Below are 13,631 nucleotides of genomic sequence, written 5' to 3'. Positions count from 1 at the left end.
CGCGACCCTCAGATTACGAGTCGCACGCCTTAACGCGCTTGGGCATGCCGGGCCAACATGGATGAAAGCTACGTATCAGAGTTATTCATTACTACCTCATTACAAATGCATTCAAAGAAAGTTTCTCTCTCTATGACGCCACTGAGACTAACTTATTCTATAGTCCGATTCACATCTTCCAACTTTAGTTACCCCAACTCCAAATAAAAGAACAAAATATTTGGCATGCATGACATCATCTAGATTATTTTACTATTATATCAGTTAAATCTACATTCTGTTACTTACAACCTTTTCATTTCTAACGTATTTCTGGTCAAGAATGAGCTTTAGATTTTAATGTTTGTAGACTCTCATTCTAGCTTTGGGACTGTCATAACCCGGTGATGTGGGTGTAACCTGCGAGCTTGGGTCTGAATTCCGCAACCGAACATGTCCACCATTTTAATCGTGTCGGTCAACCCCAATCACACTATTAAATTAGAGTAGCGAAAGAGTTGACGGCTGTTGAAGTTGACTATCAGTCCTCCCTCTAGCCTATAATTTGTTCTAATCCTTACAAACATCTTTGTTTTTAACTAACTGTCCAAATAAAATAGCACATTTAAGCTAGTGGAAACAACTCCTTACTCTCAAATGTGTTTTCAGGATGTATAATGTTCCACCTTCAAGTACTTACCACACATTACACTTTTATCATAGGAATAACACAAACATTGTACTTACAATTCTTTTTCTTATAGCTTAAGCCAGTACACGTATAACTTTTACACAACAACAAAAAACAACTAACGCCTAAAACAGTTTTTTTTTTTATTTTATAGTCCAACTCGCCAGACCCAGCATGACCAGGTGGGTTAAGGCGTTCGACTCGTAATCCGAGGGTTGCGGGTTCGAATCCCGGTCGCACCAAACATGCTCGCCCTTTCAGCCGTGGGGGCGTTATAATGTGACGGTTAATCCCACTATTCGTTGGTAAAAGAGTAGCCCAAGAGTTGGCGGTGGGTGGTGATAATAGCTACCTTCCCTCTAGTCTTACACCCCTAAATTAGGGACGGCTAGCGCAGATACCCCTTGAGTAGCTTTGCGCTAAATTCAAAACAAACAAACAAACAATAGCCCAACTCGAATGATACACGCGAACGAACAGGTTAAAAAAGAAACTACACGCGTATGACGTTACTAGTATAAAATTTCTTACATCGACAGGCTTGAAGAAATTACCCTGAAGTGAGCTGTATTTTAACACGTGCTTTTCACGAAACACGTTTCTGGTTTACGATATTCTAAACGTGTTCAACTGCCACCAATTTGTGCCATTTGGTAAGACTACATCTCAGAATTAGATAAAAATACACATATCCGTAAAATCTCGTCATGTTCATTTTTGACATCAAGACTTCTTGGACAAAACTTTCAATAACATATATTGTTTTAAAATATCATTATAACTGATTCATGAAGTGAACCAGCTTTGTTTCAATGTTTTAAGATATCATTATAACTGATTCATGAAGTGAACCAGCTTTGTTTCAGTGTTTTAAGATATCATCATAACTGATTCATGAAGTGAACCAGCTTTGTTTCAATGTTTTAAGATATCATTATAACTGATTCATGAAGTGAACCAGCTTTGTTTCAATGTTTTAAGATATCATTATAACTGATTCATGAAGTGAACCAGCTTTGTTTCAGTGTTTTAAGATATCATTATAACTGATTCATGAAGTGAACCAGCTTTGTTTCAGTGAACTTCTTTCTCGGGATTTCTTATATGATGTGTTAATACCAGCAGAACCAGTTGGATCGATGATCAGGATACAGTGTACATTGTGTGTGTGTGTGTTTATGAGTATTAGGGCATCTGGTAAGAGATTTCATATAGATGTAAGACATTTGTTATCTGACCTAAAACGATTACTTACCAGAGAGCCAGTATTGAAAGCTCACGTACAGTTTAAGTTGATTTATAAATTGTCCATGTTGGACGAATGATTTCATTGCAATATGTATTGAATAGTGTCATTTAGAACTGCAGAGAAAAAGACTAGCGTGGCAAAAGCATGTCGTTCACAGGTATGACGTAATCAAAGAGGACCAAGCTTTAATCACATTATTCCCAATATTTCTGCTTCGTCATCTGTGTTAAAATAATTCTTTCGCGCCTTCTTCATTAATATAATGATACATGTACAAGAACCTTTATTACCTTAATACATACAAAAAAGACCTTTAAATGTAAGGGAATACAAAAGTTGTATTATTTGGGTCCCCCACTGGCATAGCAGTATGTCTGCGGACTGACACCGCTAGAAACTGGGTTTCGATACCCTTGGTGGGCAGGGCACAGATAGCCTATTGTGCAGCTTCGTGCTTAATTCCAAACAAATCAAATATCAGGATAATTCAGTAGAATTGAGTTAATCATTTGCACGAGTCTGTTTTATGATTTCCGAACCACTATAGTTAGAAATACTTTCAGTTACAAATTATTATTATATTTTTTTTCCGTTTTGTGAAAGATTAAAAAATATAACCGAAAGAAAGACGATCAAGTTGGCCGAGGCAGCAAAATGAATAAGTTGTATTATAACATTGTGTGTTTTCTTATAGCAAAGCCACATCAGGCTATCTGATGAGCCTACTGAGGGGAATCGAACCCCTGACTTAAGCGTTGTAAATCCGTAGACTTACCGCTGTACTAGCGGGGGCATTATAAAATTGTAAAATAAATACGTTGTATTATAACATGGTAATGAATACACAGTGTCTTAATTCATTAACATCTTAATAGATTTATTTTTTTTCCCAGTTTCAAAACTATTATATTTGACAAAAAATGCTGTAAGAACCAATAACATTCGAATCCACGTTACACCAAACATGCTCGCCCTTTCAGCCGTGGGGGGAATTATAATGTTACGGTCAATTCCACTATTCATTGGTAAAAGAGTGGGCGGTGGGTGGTGATGATTAACTGCCTTCCCTCTAGTCATATACTGCTAAATGAAGAACGGCTAGCGCGCATAGCCTTCGTGTAGCTTTGCGCGAAATTCAAAAACAAATCAATGACCTAAGTTCATGGAATTCAAATGAATTTCTTTTTGCTTTCTTGTCGTTAAGCGCAAAGATACGCAATAGGCTATATATGTTCTGCCTCCAAATTATATTAGAGCTTGGTTTTGAGAGTTGTTGGTCTTCAAATTTACAACTGAGCTTGTGGAAGTGGGGAGAGGACATTTCAAATGAAACTCACGAAATCTTCTGGTTTAATTAACCTTTGAATTTAAATGTTACCACATATTCAAAATGGATTCCAAATTCAGCGGATTATTAAAGTAATAACAAAAGTTAATTGGAGGGGCAACCAATACAACGCATATCTCCACAACGAAATGTCGATCATTTTCGGGTTTCTAAAGATAATAAAACGTAACCTTATGCCTGATATTTTGAATGGGCAGAAACCATTCGCAGCACCTGCGAAATGAAGAATGACATTACGCATATGTCCACCAAATTTTATTAAAATTCAGTCATTTTTATAGAGCAAAAATGCTATAAGTCGGTTCATTTTTTTCATGAACAATTGTGACTTCAGCTCTCCATAAAAGAATCATTCTTAAGTTTGGTCATACTCTAAATGTATACCAACTTTTGTCCACATACATTTAGCTGTTTTCGAGAAACCTTGATGACAAACATATATAGTGAGAAGGAAACTACATAAAAAGTTAAATTAAAATTAGTTTTGCCAATAGTTTTTTTGTTTTGAAATTTCGCGCAAAGCTACATGAGGGCTATCTGCACTAGTCATCCCTAATTTAGCAGTGTAAGACTAGATGGAAGGCAGCTAGTTATCACTACCCACCGCAAACTCTTGGGCTACTCTTTTTACCAACGAATAGTGGGATTGACCGTAACATTATATCACCCCCACGGATGAAAGTGCGCGCATGTTTGGTGAGACGGGAATTCGAACCTGCGACCCTCAGATTACGAGTTGAACGCCTTAACTCACCTGGCCATGCCGGACGTAGTTTGTTTGAAGTTGAAGTCTTTATATTGGGATCTGAATCGAAATAGGATAGAAGATGCCGTGAATATTTTGAAAATAAATGAAATTTAGGCAGTAAAAGGCATTTTAGATAGAAAAAAATAACTTCAAGTAGGTAAGAAAAATAGACGATGTTAGGTGCATAGAAAGTGACTTAATTGGCAGTAAGAGGATGACTTCACGTAAATAGAATAAAGACACTCTCAAGCACATAAAATAGAAACTACATCTCGACAGATAAGAAAAAAAAGGATCCTTAATTAGCCAGATGTGAGTTTCCTAGTGTTTAACTTGGAAAAAAGGAATAGTTAGGGTTATTAGTCTCATAAATTTTATAAATGTGTTTGTAGTTTTGTCTTATTTAAATTTGAGATATTTGAAATTATTTTCTAGTTATATCAAGAAAATGAACATTTTAATGTATAATAGTTAATTTGCTTTTAAAAACAACTAATTTTTAAAGCAAAAATTAGTGTCGATTTATAATTTTCATTCTAAAAACAGGAGAAACGTAACTCCGCACCAGATATGACTTCACAATAGTCTGCTTTGCGTTTAAACATTAAAAACGAAATGTTCTAAATGTATGTGGAGAAAATACATGATGGTTGTTCATCAAAACAGCTTATTGACGTTTAATGAAATATGCCAATTTTATACAAAATAGTTTCTATGGACACTAGAGTAAAAAAGTGTAAAGGTAGTCTACACAGGAACACACAAGCAGATTAGTGATTTTGTACCCTAGACGTGTGATAAAGAAAAATAAATTAATGGAGGCAGTGACCTCGTTATTTACACTGTGACCTCGCTTTAAAGGTTATTGAGGTGTAAACGTGTGCATAGATTGATTGGTTTGGTTTGTTTTTTTGAATTTCATGAAAGCTACACGAGGGCTACCTGCACTAGGCGTACCTAATTTAGCAGTGTAAGACTAGAGGGAAGGCACCTCGTCACCACCATCCACCGATAACTCTTGGGCTACTCTTTTACCGAGAAATAACAGGATTTACCGTCACTGATAACGCCCTCACGGCTGAAAGGGCAAGTATGTTTGGTGTGACAAGGTTTCAAACCCGTGACCCTCAGATTACGAGTCGACTACCTTAACCACCTGGCCATGCCAGGCCACATTGATTGATTTGATATCAAAAAACATAGATTAATATATTCATAGATAACGATCTGGATATTTCCGAGTTGTTTTTGTTTTTACTCGTACTCTCTTTTTCAAATCTGTTTTTTTTTAAGAACAACCTTATGTCTCATTGTTTCATTAATATATTTGAAACATTACAAATTAGTGATAAAAGTGTGTTTTGTACATATAAAATACAAAAATAAAAACTGATTATATATCACTAGCTGAAACAGTAAAAGCTGATTATATATCACGAGCTGAAAACAATAAAAACTAATTATGTATGATTAGCTAGAAACAATAAAAACTAGTTGAAACGAATAGGATGAAAATTCTGTTGTTATAGAGAAGAAAATGTGGTATTTACTCAAATTGTTGACAAGATATACTTGCTACTCTCTCTATTTCAAAACACATTCTGGAAGCGAATTCATAAAGAACACCAACATCGATAAATGATGTGTCCATCAATCCTTCTTACTTCACTAGGACTAATGTAGTCCACAAGCTTATCACAGGAAAGGTATCAACAATAAATTATTCATTTTAAAAGCTTTAACATAAAGACCTGTGACCAGTACCACATTCATATATATATGTGTATTATTGTTCTGAATTATTTAGATTCTTCTGTACGCGCAATGCCTAACGGTTAATCACATGCTTTTTCTATTGAAGAAAACACTTTTTATTTATTCTGTCGTAAAGCCTTCGATAACGTTTTGCTTTTACACGAAACACGATGTGAGTTCCTTTTCACACATGAGTTTTTCAGAATCTATTTGACCAGTCGATACTGTAAGTTTTACTATGGCTTAGAACCTTCTTGTTTAGCCTACTTCAGTTTTCCACTAATAATTAGTGCAGATTACAAGAGAATTAGCTCCAAGAGCGTTTGATCATTATCTTTTCCGAATTTCTCATCCTTAGATATACGTCTCAAACTTTTTTGACTTCGTTATAACGGTTTTTTCGAGTTTCGTACGAAAGCTGTTTTCTCTTACTTAGCTTCCCACTTAACGTCAAACACGGTGAAAGAAAACAAGTTAATGTTTATTTTAGTAAGGCTGAAAAATAATTTGTTAAAGAACCCGTTAAATCTTTTGTGAGCCAAACAACCCTATTTTTTTATCCGATAAATTAAAATCTAGTTTTCTACATTAAAAAGAACAGGAGGGTTAACTGGGAAAGCTTAATGGACAACTTAAAGTACGCGTGAAAGAGTTCATGAGTCTTTCTTTGTTTTTCCCACCTTCATTTTATATATGCCAGTTTCACAAATGACGAAGTTGAAAACAATGCAACTATGCAATCTGTTATTTTATTAAGTGTGTTTGTGTGTGTTTTCTTATTGCAAAGCCACATCGAGGGGAATCGAACCCATGATTTTAGCGTTGCAAATCCATAGATATACCGCTGTACCAACGAGAGACATGTTAATAAAAAATAAACTGTTTGTGTAGATTTCGTGTAACGTGTTTCGCTATGTCGTGTGAGAGCTTATAATTCAGGGTTTACTAATCTCTTACTAATATTTAATTAAGGAAAATTAATTGCGTAACTAAATTTGAAACTCATAAATATAATGAACATAAGACATAAACGCGTACTTGCCCTGATGTATTTTGTTAGAAGTAGCTGTTCTTGTAATTATTACATTTAATCCAGAACCAAGCGTTCATAGTAGGCTTTATCGTAACTTCTATTAGTCTTACTTAAAAATTAAGTTTTTTGTGAAGGTCCGATAAAAATATTTTAACTTAATTATGTTGCTTTCCATAGACTCCTCCCAGTAGCACAGCTTTCCATAGGATAATTTGATATTCATAAAATGACAGTTAACTCCAGAAGAATTACCATTATGAGAACATGAATTAGGTGTTACGTGGCTAGACTATTGGTATAAATATGATTAGCATCAGGTACTTTGATTGAAATACATGTGTTAGACCAAGGATAATCACGATATACATACTACAGCAATATAACAATATTTTTTTTTTACAATTCAGTACTATATATACATAGTGCTAACATTATAAATTATATGTAAAATGTACATAGACGAACAAATTATCACTATATAACAATGATAGAAGTTAGTATAAAACCCATGTTGCTAATTTTGATATTCTAGTCAAACAAAAGAACATTTTTTGTCCATTGGCAATCCTTGTTATTATTTATTAGCTCGTAAAAAAAACGTCTGCGATCATAGCTCCCAAAAGCGTTGGAGATTTTCCATCCATCAAGCATGATCCACACGCAAATGTCAAATAAAGTAGTCGCTATTGAAGATCGAATTATAGGCTAGAAATTGCCTGCTTTTACCCACAACGTCTCAATTCCTGTTTCCTTTCGTTGTCTGTAGTCAATTGTGGGAAGGTATTCATCCCTAATATTTCGACATAAAAACAGTTGTTAAAATAACCTTGTAGTAGAAATATACCGTCTTATATACATAAATTTTCATGATTCCCAACCTCCGCCCTGTAATTAATTGTTACAAAATGATAGTAATTAGAACTATGAACTTTTACACTATGATTAGGTTATAATTAATTACACAATCATCCTCTCACCGTAACAAAATGTATACAAATGTATTCTGGTTAATCTGAGACAAGTCCAGTAACCTGGCAGTTCCGTCCTAGTATTCTAAACAACTCCCTAAGTAATATTTTAAAACTACTTATTTACAAATTGTGGAAGACGTTGAATAACTAGCGTCTTCTTAATAATTTCAAAATGGTAATTATTTCACATATATATGTATTTATAATCTAACCCTTTTCAATATCTGTAACAACATTTGTAACGGATTTAGCATTATACGTCTGTGTCAGTGTAGTTTTTTGTTTCTTTTTTGCATGTGACGTATATTGTGCAAGTCTCGTCTGTTCCCGAAATTTGTAGAAGATTCTTGAGAGTAATAATCAACGACATTTGTGTCATGGCGAGTTTTCGAATATTGTTGAAACTTCTAAAAACTCGCAGGGCAGTTAGCCGAGAGATATAATATTATTATTGGCCAGCTACAGTCAGTGTGTTATAAGCCTCGGAAGCTATAATTGTGGTTAACGCCTATTATCGGAAAACTACAGAGTTGTACCAGGAACGTTTGTCCATCTTGAACAAACAAACCGTTGAACTTCAGGGAATTAACTTTGGACGTTAGTATTTTTATGAGGACGTTAAATGTCTTCATTTCCTGAAAACGTCAGCTTGTAACCGGTGTAAAGCCAACCAAGCTAGCGAGCATAAGTGAGGTGTGATAGTATCAACACAGGTTTAATTTGCTTCTCGAGGACTTGGATCTTGATAAATTATTCAGTTCCAGACCGGATATAAAACTCAGTTTTCTTTGTAAGTTTGTAAAACTGTTCTATATAAACCATCATTTGTAATAACCATCAGTAATATCCGTTATTATCAATTGGATTATTTTTTGTTTGTATATCAAAATATATTTATGTTAAAAAAGAAAATTGTGTGTATCAACGTTGTTGGCAAATATCATGAATTTGATATATAGTAACGTTTAATTAACCCCTAAATTGGAGATTCATCAGAAATGAATAATAATACGTAAAAAATAGTTTATTTTTCCAATCTTTATAATTTTTCATTTATTTGCCAGTAAGTGAACATTAGTTATGAAAAAATTACTATTATTAGAAGTAGACAAATCTTTTTAATTGTATGTGTGTTTGAAGTTCGCGCAAAGCTACACGAGGGCTACCTGCGCTAGCCGTCCCTAATTTAGCAGTTTACGACAAGAGGGAAGGCAGCTAGTCATCACCACCCACAGCCAACTCTTGGGCCACTCTTTTTGACCGTCACATTATAACGCCTCAACGGCTGAAATGGCGAGCATGCTTTGGTGTGACGGGGACTTGAACCCGCGATCCTCGTATTAGGAGTCGAACGCCTCAACCCACATGGCCATGTCGGGCCATTTTATTGTGAGATGACTATTTCTTTCATTAGTATATTTGGGGACATACTGTAGGATCATACTTACAGTAATGAAGTTAAAAAATGGCACAAATATAAATTATCATATTTTCGGTACATTTACCCAAAACACTAAAAATGCCCATTTTAAGTCTTTTTAGAAGTGCCAGAGCTCACAAAAAACACGTAATATTAGGGGTTTTGTCAATTATTCGTCCATATTTCACCCAATTTACATAGAAATAAATACAAAGATACTTTGTGGAATAGTCCTAACAAAAATTGCATACAAAAATGATTTCCCAAAATCTAAATAAAAAACAAACAATGATTACTAAACATAGTAATATTTTTTGTGCATTCATAAATTACCAATTGTTATAGGGACCAACAGAAAGCATTAAAGTACAATATATTTTCCACCCAATCTTAACATATAAAAATTTCATTTGCACCTAATAAGCTCCAAATTTATTGCACAAAACGTTCGTGTATGACACAATCTAAGACATACCTACTTTTTATGTTTTAATGTGAAAGTAAGATTCCATTTACCGTGGTGCTCAAACAGTAAAAAATAATTACATTAGAATCCCCGTCACACCAAACATTCTCGCCCCTTCAGCCGTGGGGACGTTATAATGTTAGTCAATGCCACTATTCGTTGGAAAAGAGTAGCCCAAGAATTGGCGGTGGGTGTTGATGACTAGTTGCTTTCCTTCTAGTCTTACATTGCTAAATTAGGGACGACTAACGCAGATAGCCCTCCAGTAGCTTTACGCGAAATTTAAACAAAACAAATTCTAGACCAGCGAAAGTGGTACTTAAGAAAATACGCTGTATTTGGGAAGAATGTTGAAAGTCACTTTTCACACAAACATTTTTCCAATATTGCTTTTACTGCATAAACCCTAAAGATTACATGTAGTAGATTTGCGAAAGTAAACAAAAAGATGTGAAAATGAAAAATAAACTATAGGGACTATTATTAACACAATATATTAATGTCGAATATAAATTACTTTCGTATCAAAATGATAATTATTCCTTGGTAGAATTTTGGGAAACAAATAATAATTGTGTGAAACATTTCTCCAGAAACAGTCCTCATCAAAACTAAATACCTGTACAAGTAGCTTTTACTTTATCTTTTACAACTCTAAGTTTACCGAACTCAGAACGTTAATGTTTTTCTTGTCCAAACTAACTTTTCCCTGTTATCTTTGAATCCCCTTATGGTGTTTTGTGCAAGATTCAAATACTTCAATCATTGTTTTCGGTAGGCAAGATTAAACATATAATACGTCCAGCTAACCTACAAAATGCTTCAAAGAACTTGTCACACTAAAACTCACTGAAACTATTCACAACAACATCAAATGTGCGGTTACCCACAGACAGAATTTTTTTTTTATTTAACAGTTATTTTTAATGGACTTTCTAGACTATTTTAAGTTCAAACAGAAAACGTTCTCTTGTTTCTTCTGAAATAAGAAAAACAATCTAGTTATTTCAATACACTCATCTGCATTTGAAAAAAAAATAAAGTTGTTATAGCGAAGGTTGTGTTTCCATTAATCTTTGCAAAGCAAAAGTCACTTTTACAAAAATATTGCTTTAACTAAAATCTGATAGGATATAAAAGCTTTATCACACCAAACGAAACATGATAAGCCTGGGCAACAATAAGGCAATTGTAATAATGTGTAGCACACTGAGTATCAGAGAAAACATGAAAAATCAAACAAAACACTGGGGTTTTAAATACACTGTAAAAATTAATTAATTACGAAACTTTCACAAACAAAAATTTGAATTATGTCTGACATTTATGTAAGTTTTTCTTTCCACTTTGCAGAATTAAATACATTTCAAATACAGCTTCTTTCGCTTTCTGTCTAATAACGTATTCCCATCCTTTCTATTTTTCATAGAATCTGTTTATTTTGTATTTCGATTTGTCAAATTTATTACAATCTGTCAATAGTATTTTACATCGCAATGGTAGCCTATAATTACATCTTGAATTCCTCCACTAACACCTATACATAGCGTTCTAAGTTTTACAACCAATTATACAAACATTGTAATAAAACAACATTTTTTTATATTTCACAATAAAACCTTAATCCATGTTGAATCTCTTTTTCAGAATGCGTCTGAGACAAACCATTTTATAACTTATTTTCTGACGAGACTGCAGACATGGATAAGTTTAAAAGAGCTTTGCCATGCTGACATTATCCTTAATAATTAATTATTTGAGGTGTGGAAATACAAGGGCTATCCTCAAATTAACATTATTACTATTCGTGTCCAAACTGCTTTTTTTTTGCATGTTCACATATATATATATATAAAGACTGACCTTCACTTGCTATAATTTCAGGTAAATATATTGGTAATTGTTATGTAAATACCCCACACAAACACAATTTGCACTACAACATTAGCTGTGGCAAGTTTTCCCGGTTCTTCTACTTTCTCTGAATGATTCTAGTCTAATCTTTTTCTTGTAGTTTTGAAAAAACTAAAATAATTTTGTCTCCCAATAGAACTCCTTAAACAAGATCAGAAGACTCAGCTCAAATTACTTATACTGAAATAATAAAAAGTTAATTTTAAAATATGAGGAGGGATGAATTATCTATGGATGTTTTGTTTTTACCTTTGAATTTTCAATATTTTCCTTCCTGCAGATCGTATGGTTGTGCTATCTTCTACTATTTTTAATACAAGATGAACTGAATACAAAGTTATCTAAAATCATTATTTTTATCATATTTCTGCTGTTTACTTCTCTGGTTTTATTTCAGTAAAAAAAAAAAAGTCATTTCTCAAGCTGAACTTAGCTCTATAAATGTGTATTTTTACCACTAAGCCTTAAATCTAACACAACGATTCTTAAATAATTAACAGTAAAACTGTATTGCATACAGTGTTAGAAGTAATAAAATATTACAAACGTTTCAACGTTTTACTGTTTCACGCTTGATCCGATCTATTAATTTCAATAAGACTTTTAAATTACTGAAATTTCAAAATAACGAACACTTTCGTTTCTCTAAACCAAATGCATTTCCACCATTTTGCTTTAACATCAATTCTGTTAGAATTCGGATTTAGCACATTTCAAATGTTAATAGAGTGAATTATAATGTTACTGTAATAAATATCGTGAATTAGGCCTACAGGCAATATGCGTTAGGATACAACTGAATACATAGGCCTGCATGGATAATGTCTACGCTATTTATAGAATTTAAGTAAGAAGATAGGCTCAAATAACCTCACAAACACTTTTCACGGAAATATTGTGAATACATTTTTGCATCTTAAACTATCATTAGCAAAACTCACCAAACATCCAAGATCTATGTGTAATTTATCCAACGACGATACTGTCTAGTGATATGTGTTTTCACGTAAGTTGTTTGAAGTGGTACAAAAATTTGAAAAGCTTTGCTAACTAAGTATTAGGCTTAGGTAAGAAACGGTTGAGAGACACTGCGTCAACAATGTAAAACAGTACGAAAAGCATGTTAAATTCTTCTGTATATCCTTCCTTGACTCTTTCTTATCACAGAGAGACGATGGAATTTATTTCACAAGGATGCCCACTATTAGCACAGAAAGTTTGTTACGTACAACGTGATATGGTACTCAACATGCGAAAGATTTATTAAGCTTGGCATTTTTAATGTTGATAAGGATCAGACAGGTGCGTTTCTAAGGAGCATAACGTCACACGTTCATAGTTTAATTAGTTTAATCACTAGACAGAAAACCATATAAGCAGTTGACTAGACTGATGTTGAGTTTTAATAGGTAAAATAACCAATCTGACTAAGCAGTTCTTTCAGTGTGGTTTAGTTCATTTTTTCTCTATCCTTCTCCATTTCTTAGTTCGTAATATGTCTTACCCTACCTAGTTCGCTTCTTCTTTCTTTTTATTAGGCTTTTATTGTCTTTGTGTTCGCTAGAACGCAATTCTAATTACCTAGTTACTTAGTGAATGCATTAATGATGATTAAATCGATTAATTAAGGGGTAATTAATTACTCTACTTAATTAATATTCTCTTTATTACAAAATGAACTTTTTTCTCTGTTTAAATCTAGAAGAGAATTTCTAAAACAGATGTCAGCTTATCTGGCATTAAAATATCGCATACATCATGCAAAATGGTCATTTATCATACAAGGATACCTTCTACTGATAAATAGGATTTGTTACGTGAAACGTGCGGTGGTACACAATAGAAAAGAGATTTATTAAGTTTGGAATGTTGAACTTTGAGTACTTAATTCTGGAGTCAAAGAATGTTTCCTCGAGAAGAGATAAACAGCTGACGATAGCGAGGAACTTCTTTCAAAAGCCTGTTCATTACTTTTACAATGTCTCCAGATGAGATAGCTCTAAGTTTACGGATTTATAATGTTAAAATCTGGGGTTCGATCCCCTGTTGTAAATACA

General features: G+C 33.6%; 1 protein-coding gene and 1 long non-coding RNA gene across 2 annotated transcripts in view; both read right to left on the bottom strand.

Annotated features, from left to right (window-relative positions):
* LOC143250682 (beta-1,4-N-acetylgalactosaminyltransferase bre-4-like) overlaps positions 1-13,631 on the bottom strand; it is a 54,800-nt gene that overhangs the window by 18,219 nt on the left and 22,950 nt on the right. The gene's annotated exons all lie outside the window — the stretch shown is intronic.
* On the bottom strand, positions 7,362-12,818 carry LOC143250683 (uncharacterized). Its single transcript, XR_013028303.1, has 2 exons — positions 12,516-12,818; positions 7,362-7,593 (listed from the first exon to the last, which is right to left on the bottom strand). It is a non-coding gene; the product is annotated as an uncharacterized LOC143250683 (long non-coding RNA).

The sequence above is a fragment of the Tachypleus tridentatus genome, chromosome 5, assembly GCF_004210375.1.
Source record: "Tachypleus tridentatus isolate NWPU-2018 chromosome 5, ASM421037v1, whole genome shotgun sequence".
In the NCBI taxonomy this organism is placed as follows: Eukaryota; Metazoa; Arthropoda; class Merostomata; order Xiphosura; family Limulidae; genus Tachypleus; species Tachypleus tridentatus.
Note: the sequence above shows the minus strand (reverse complement) of the source record. Positions and strands in the feature narration are given on the sequence as shown.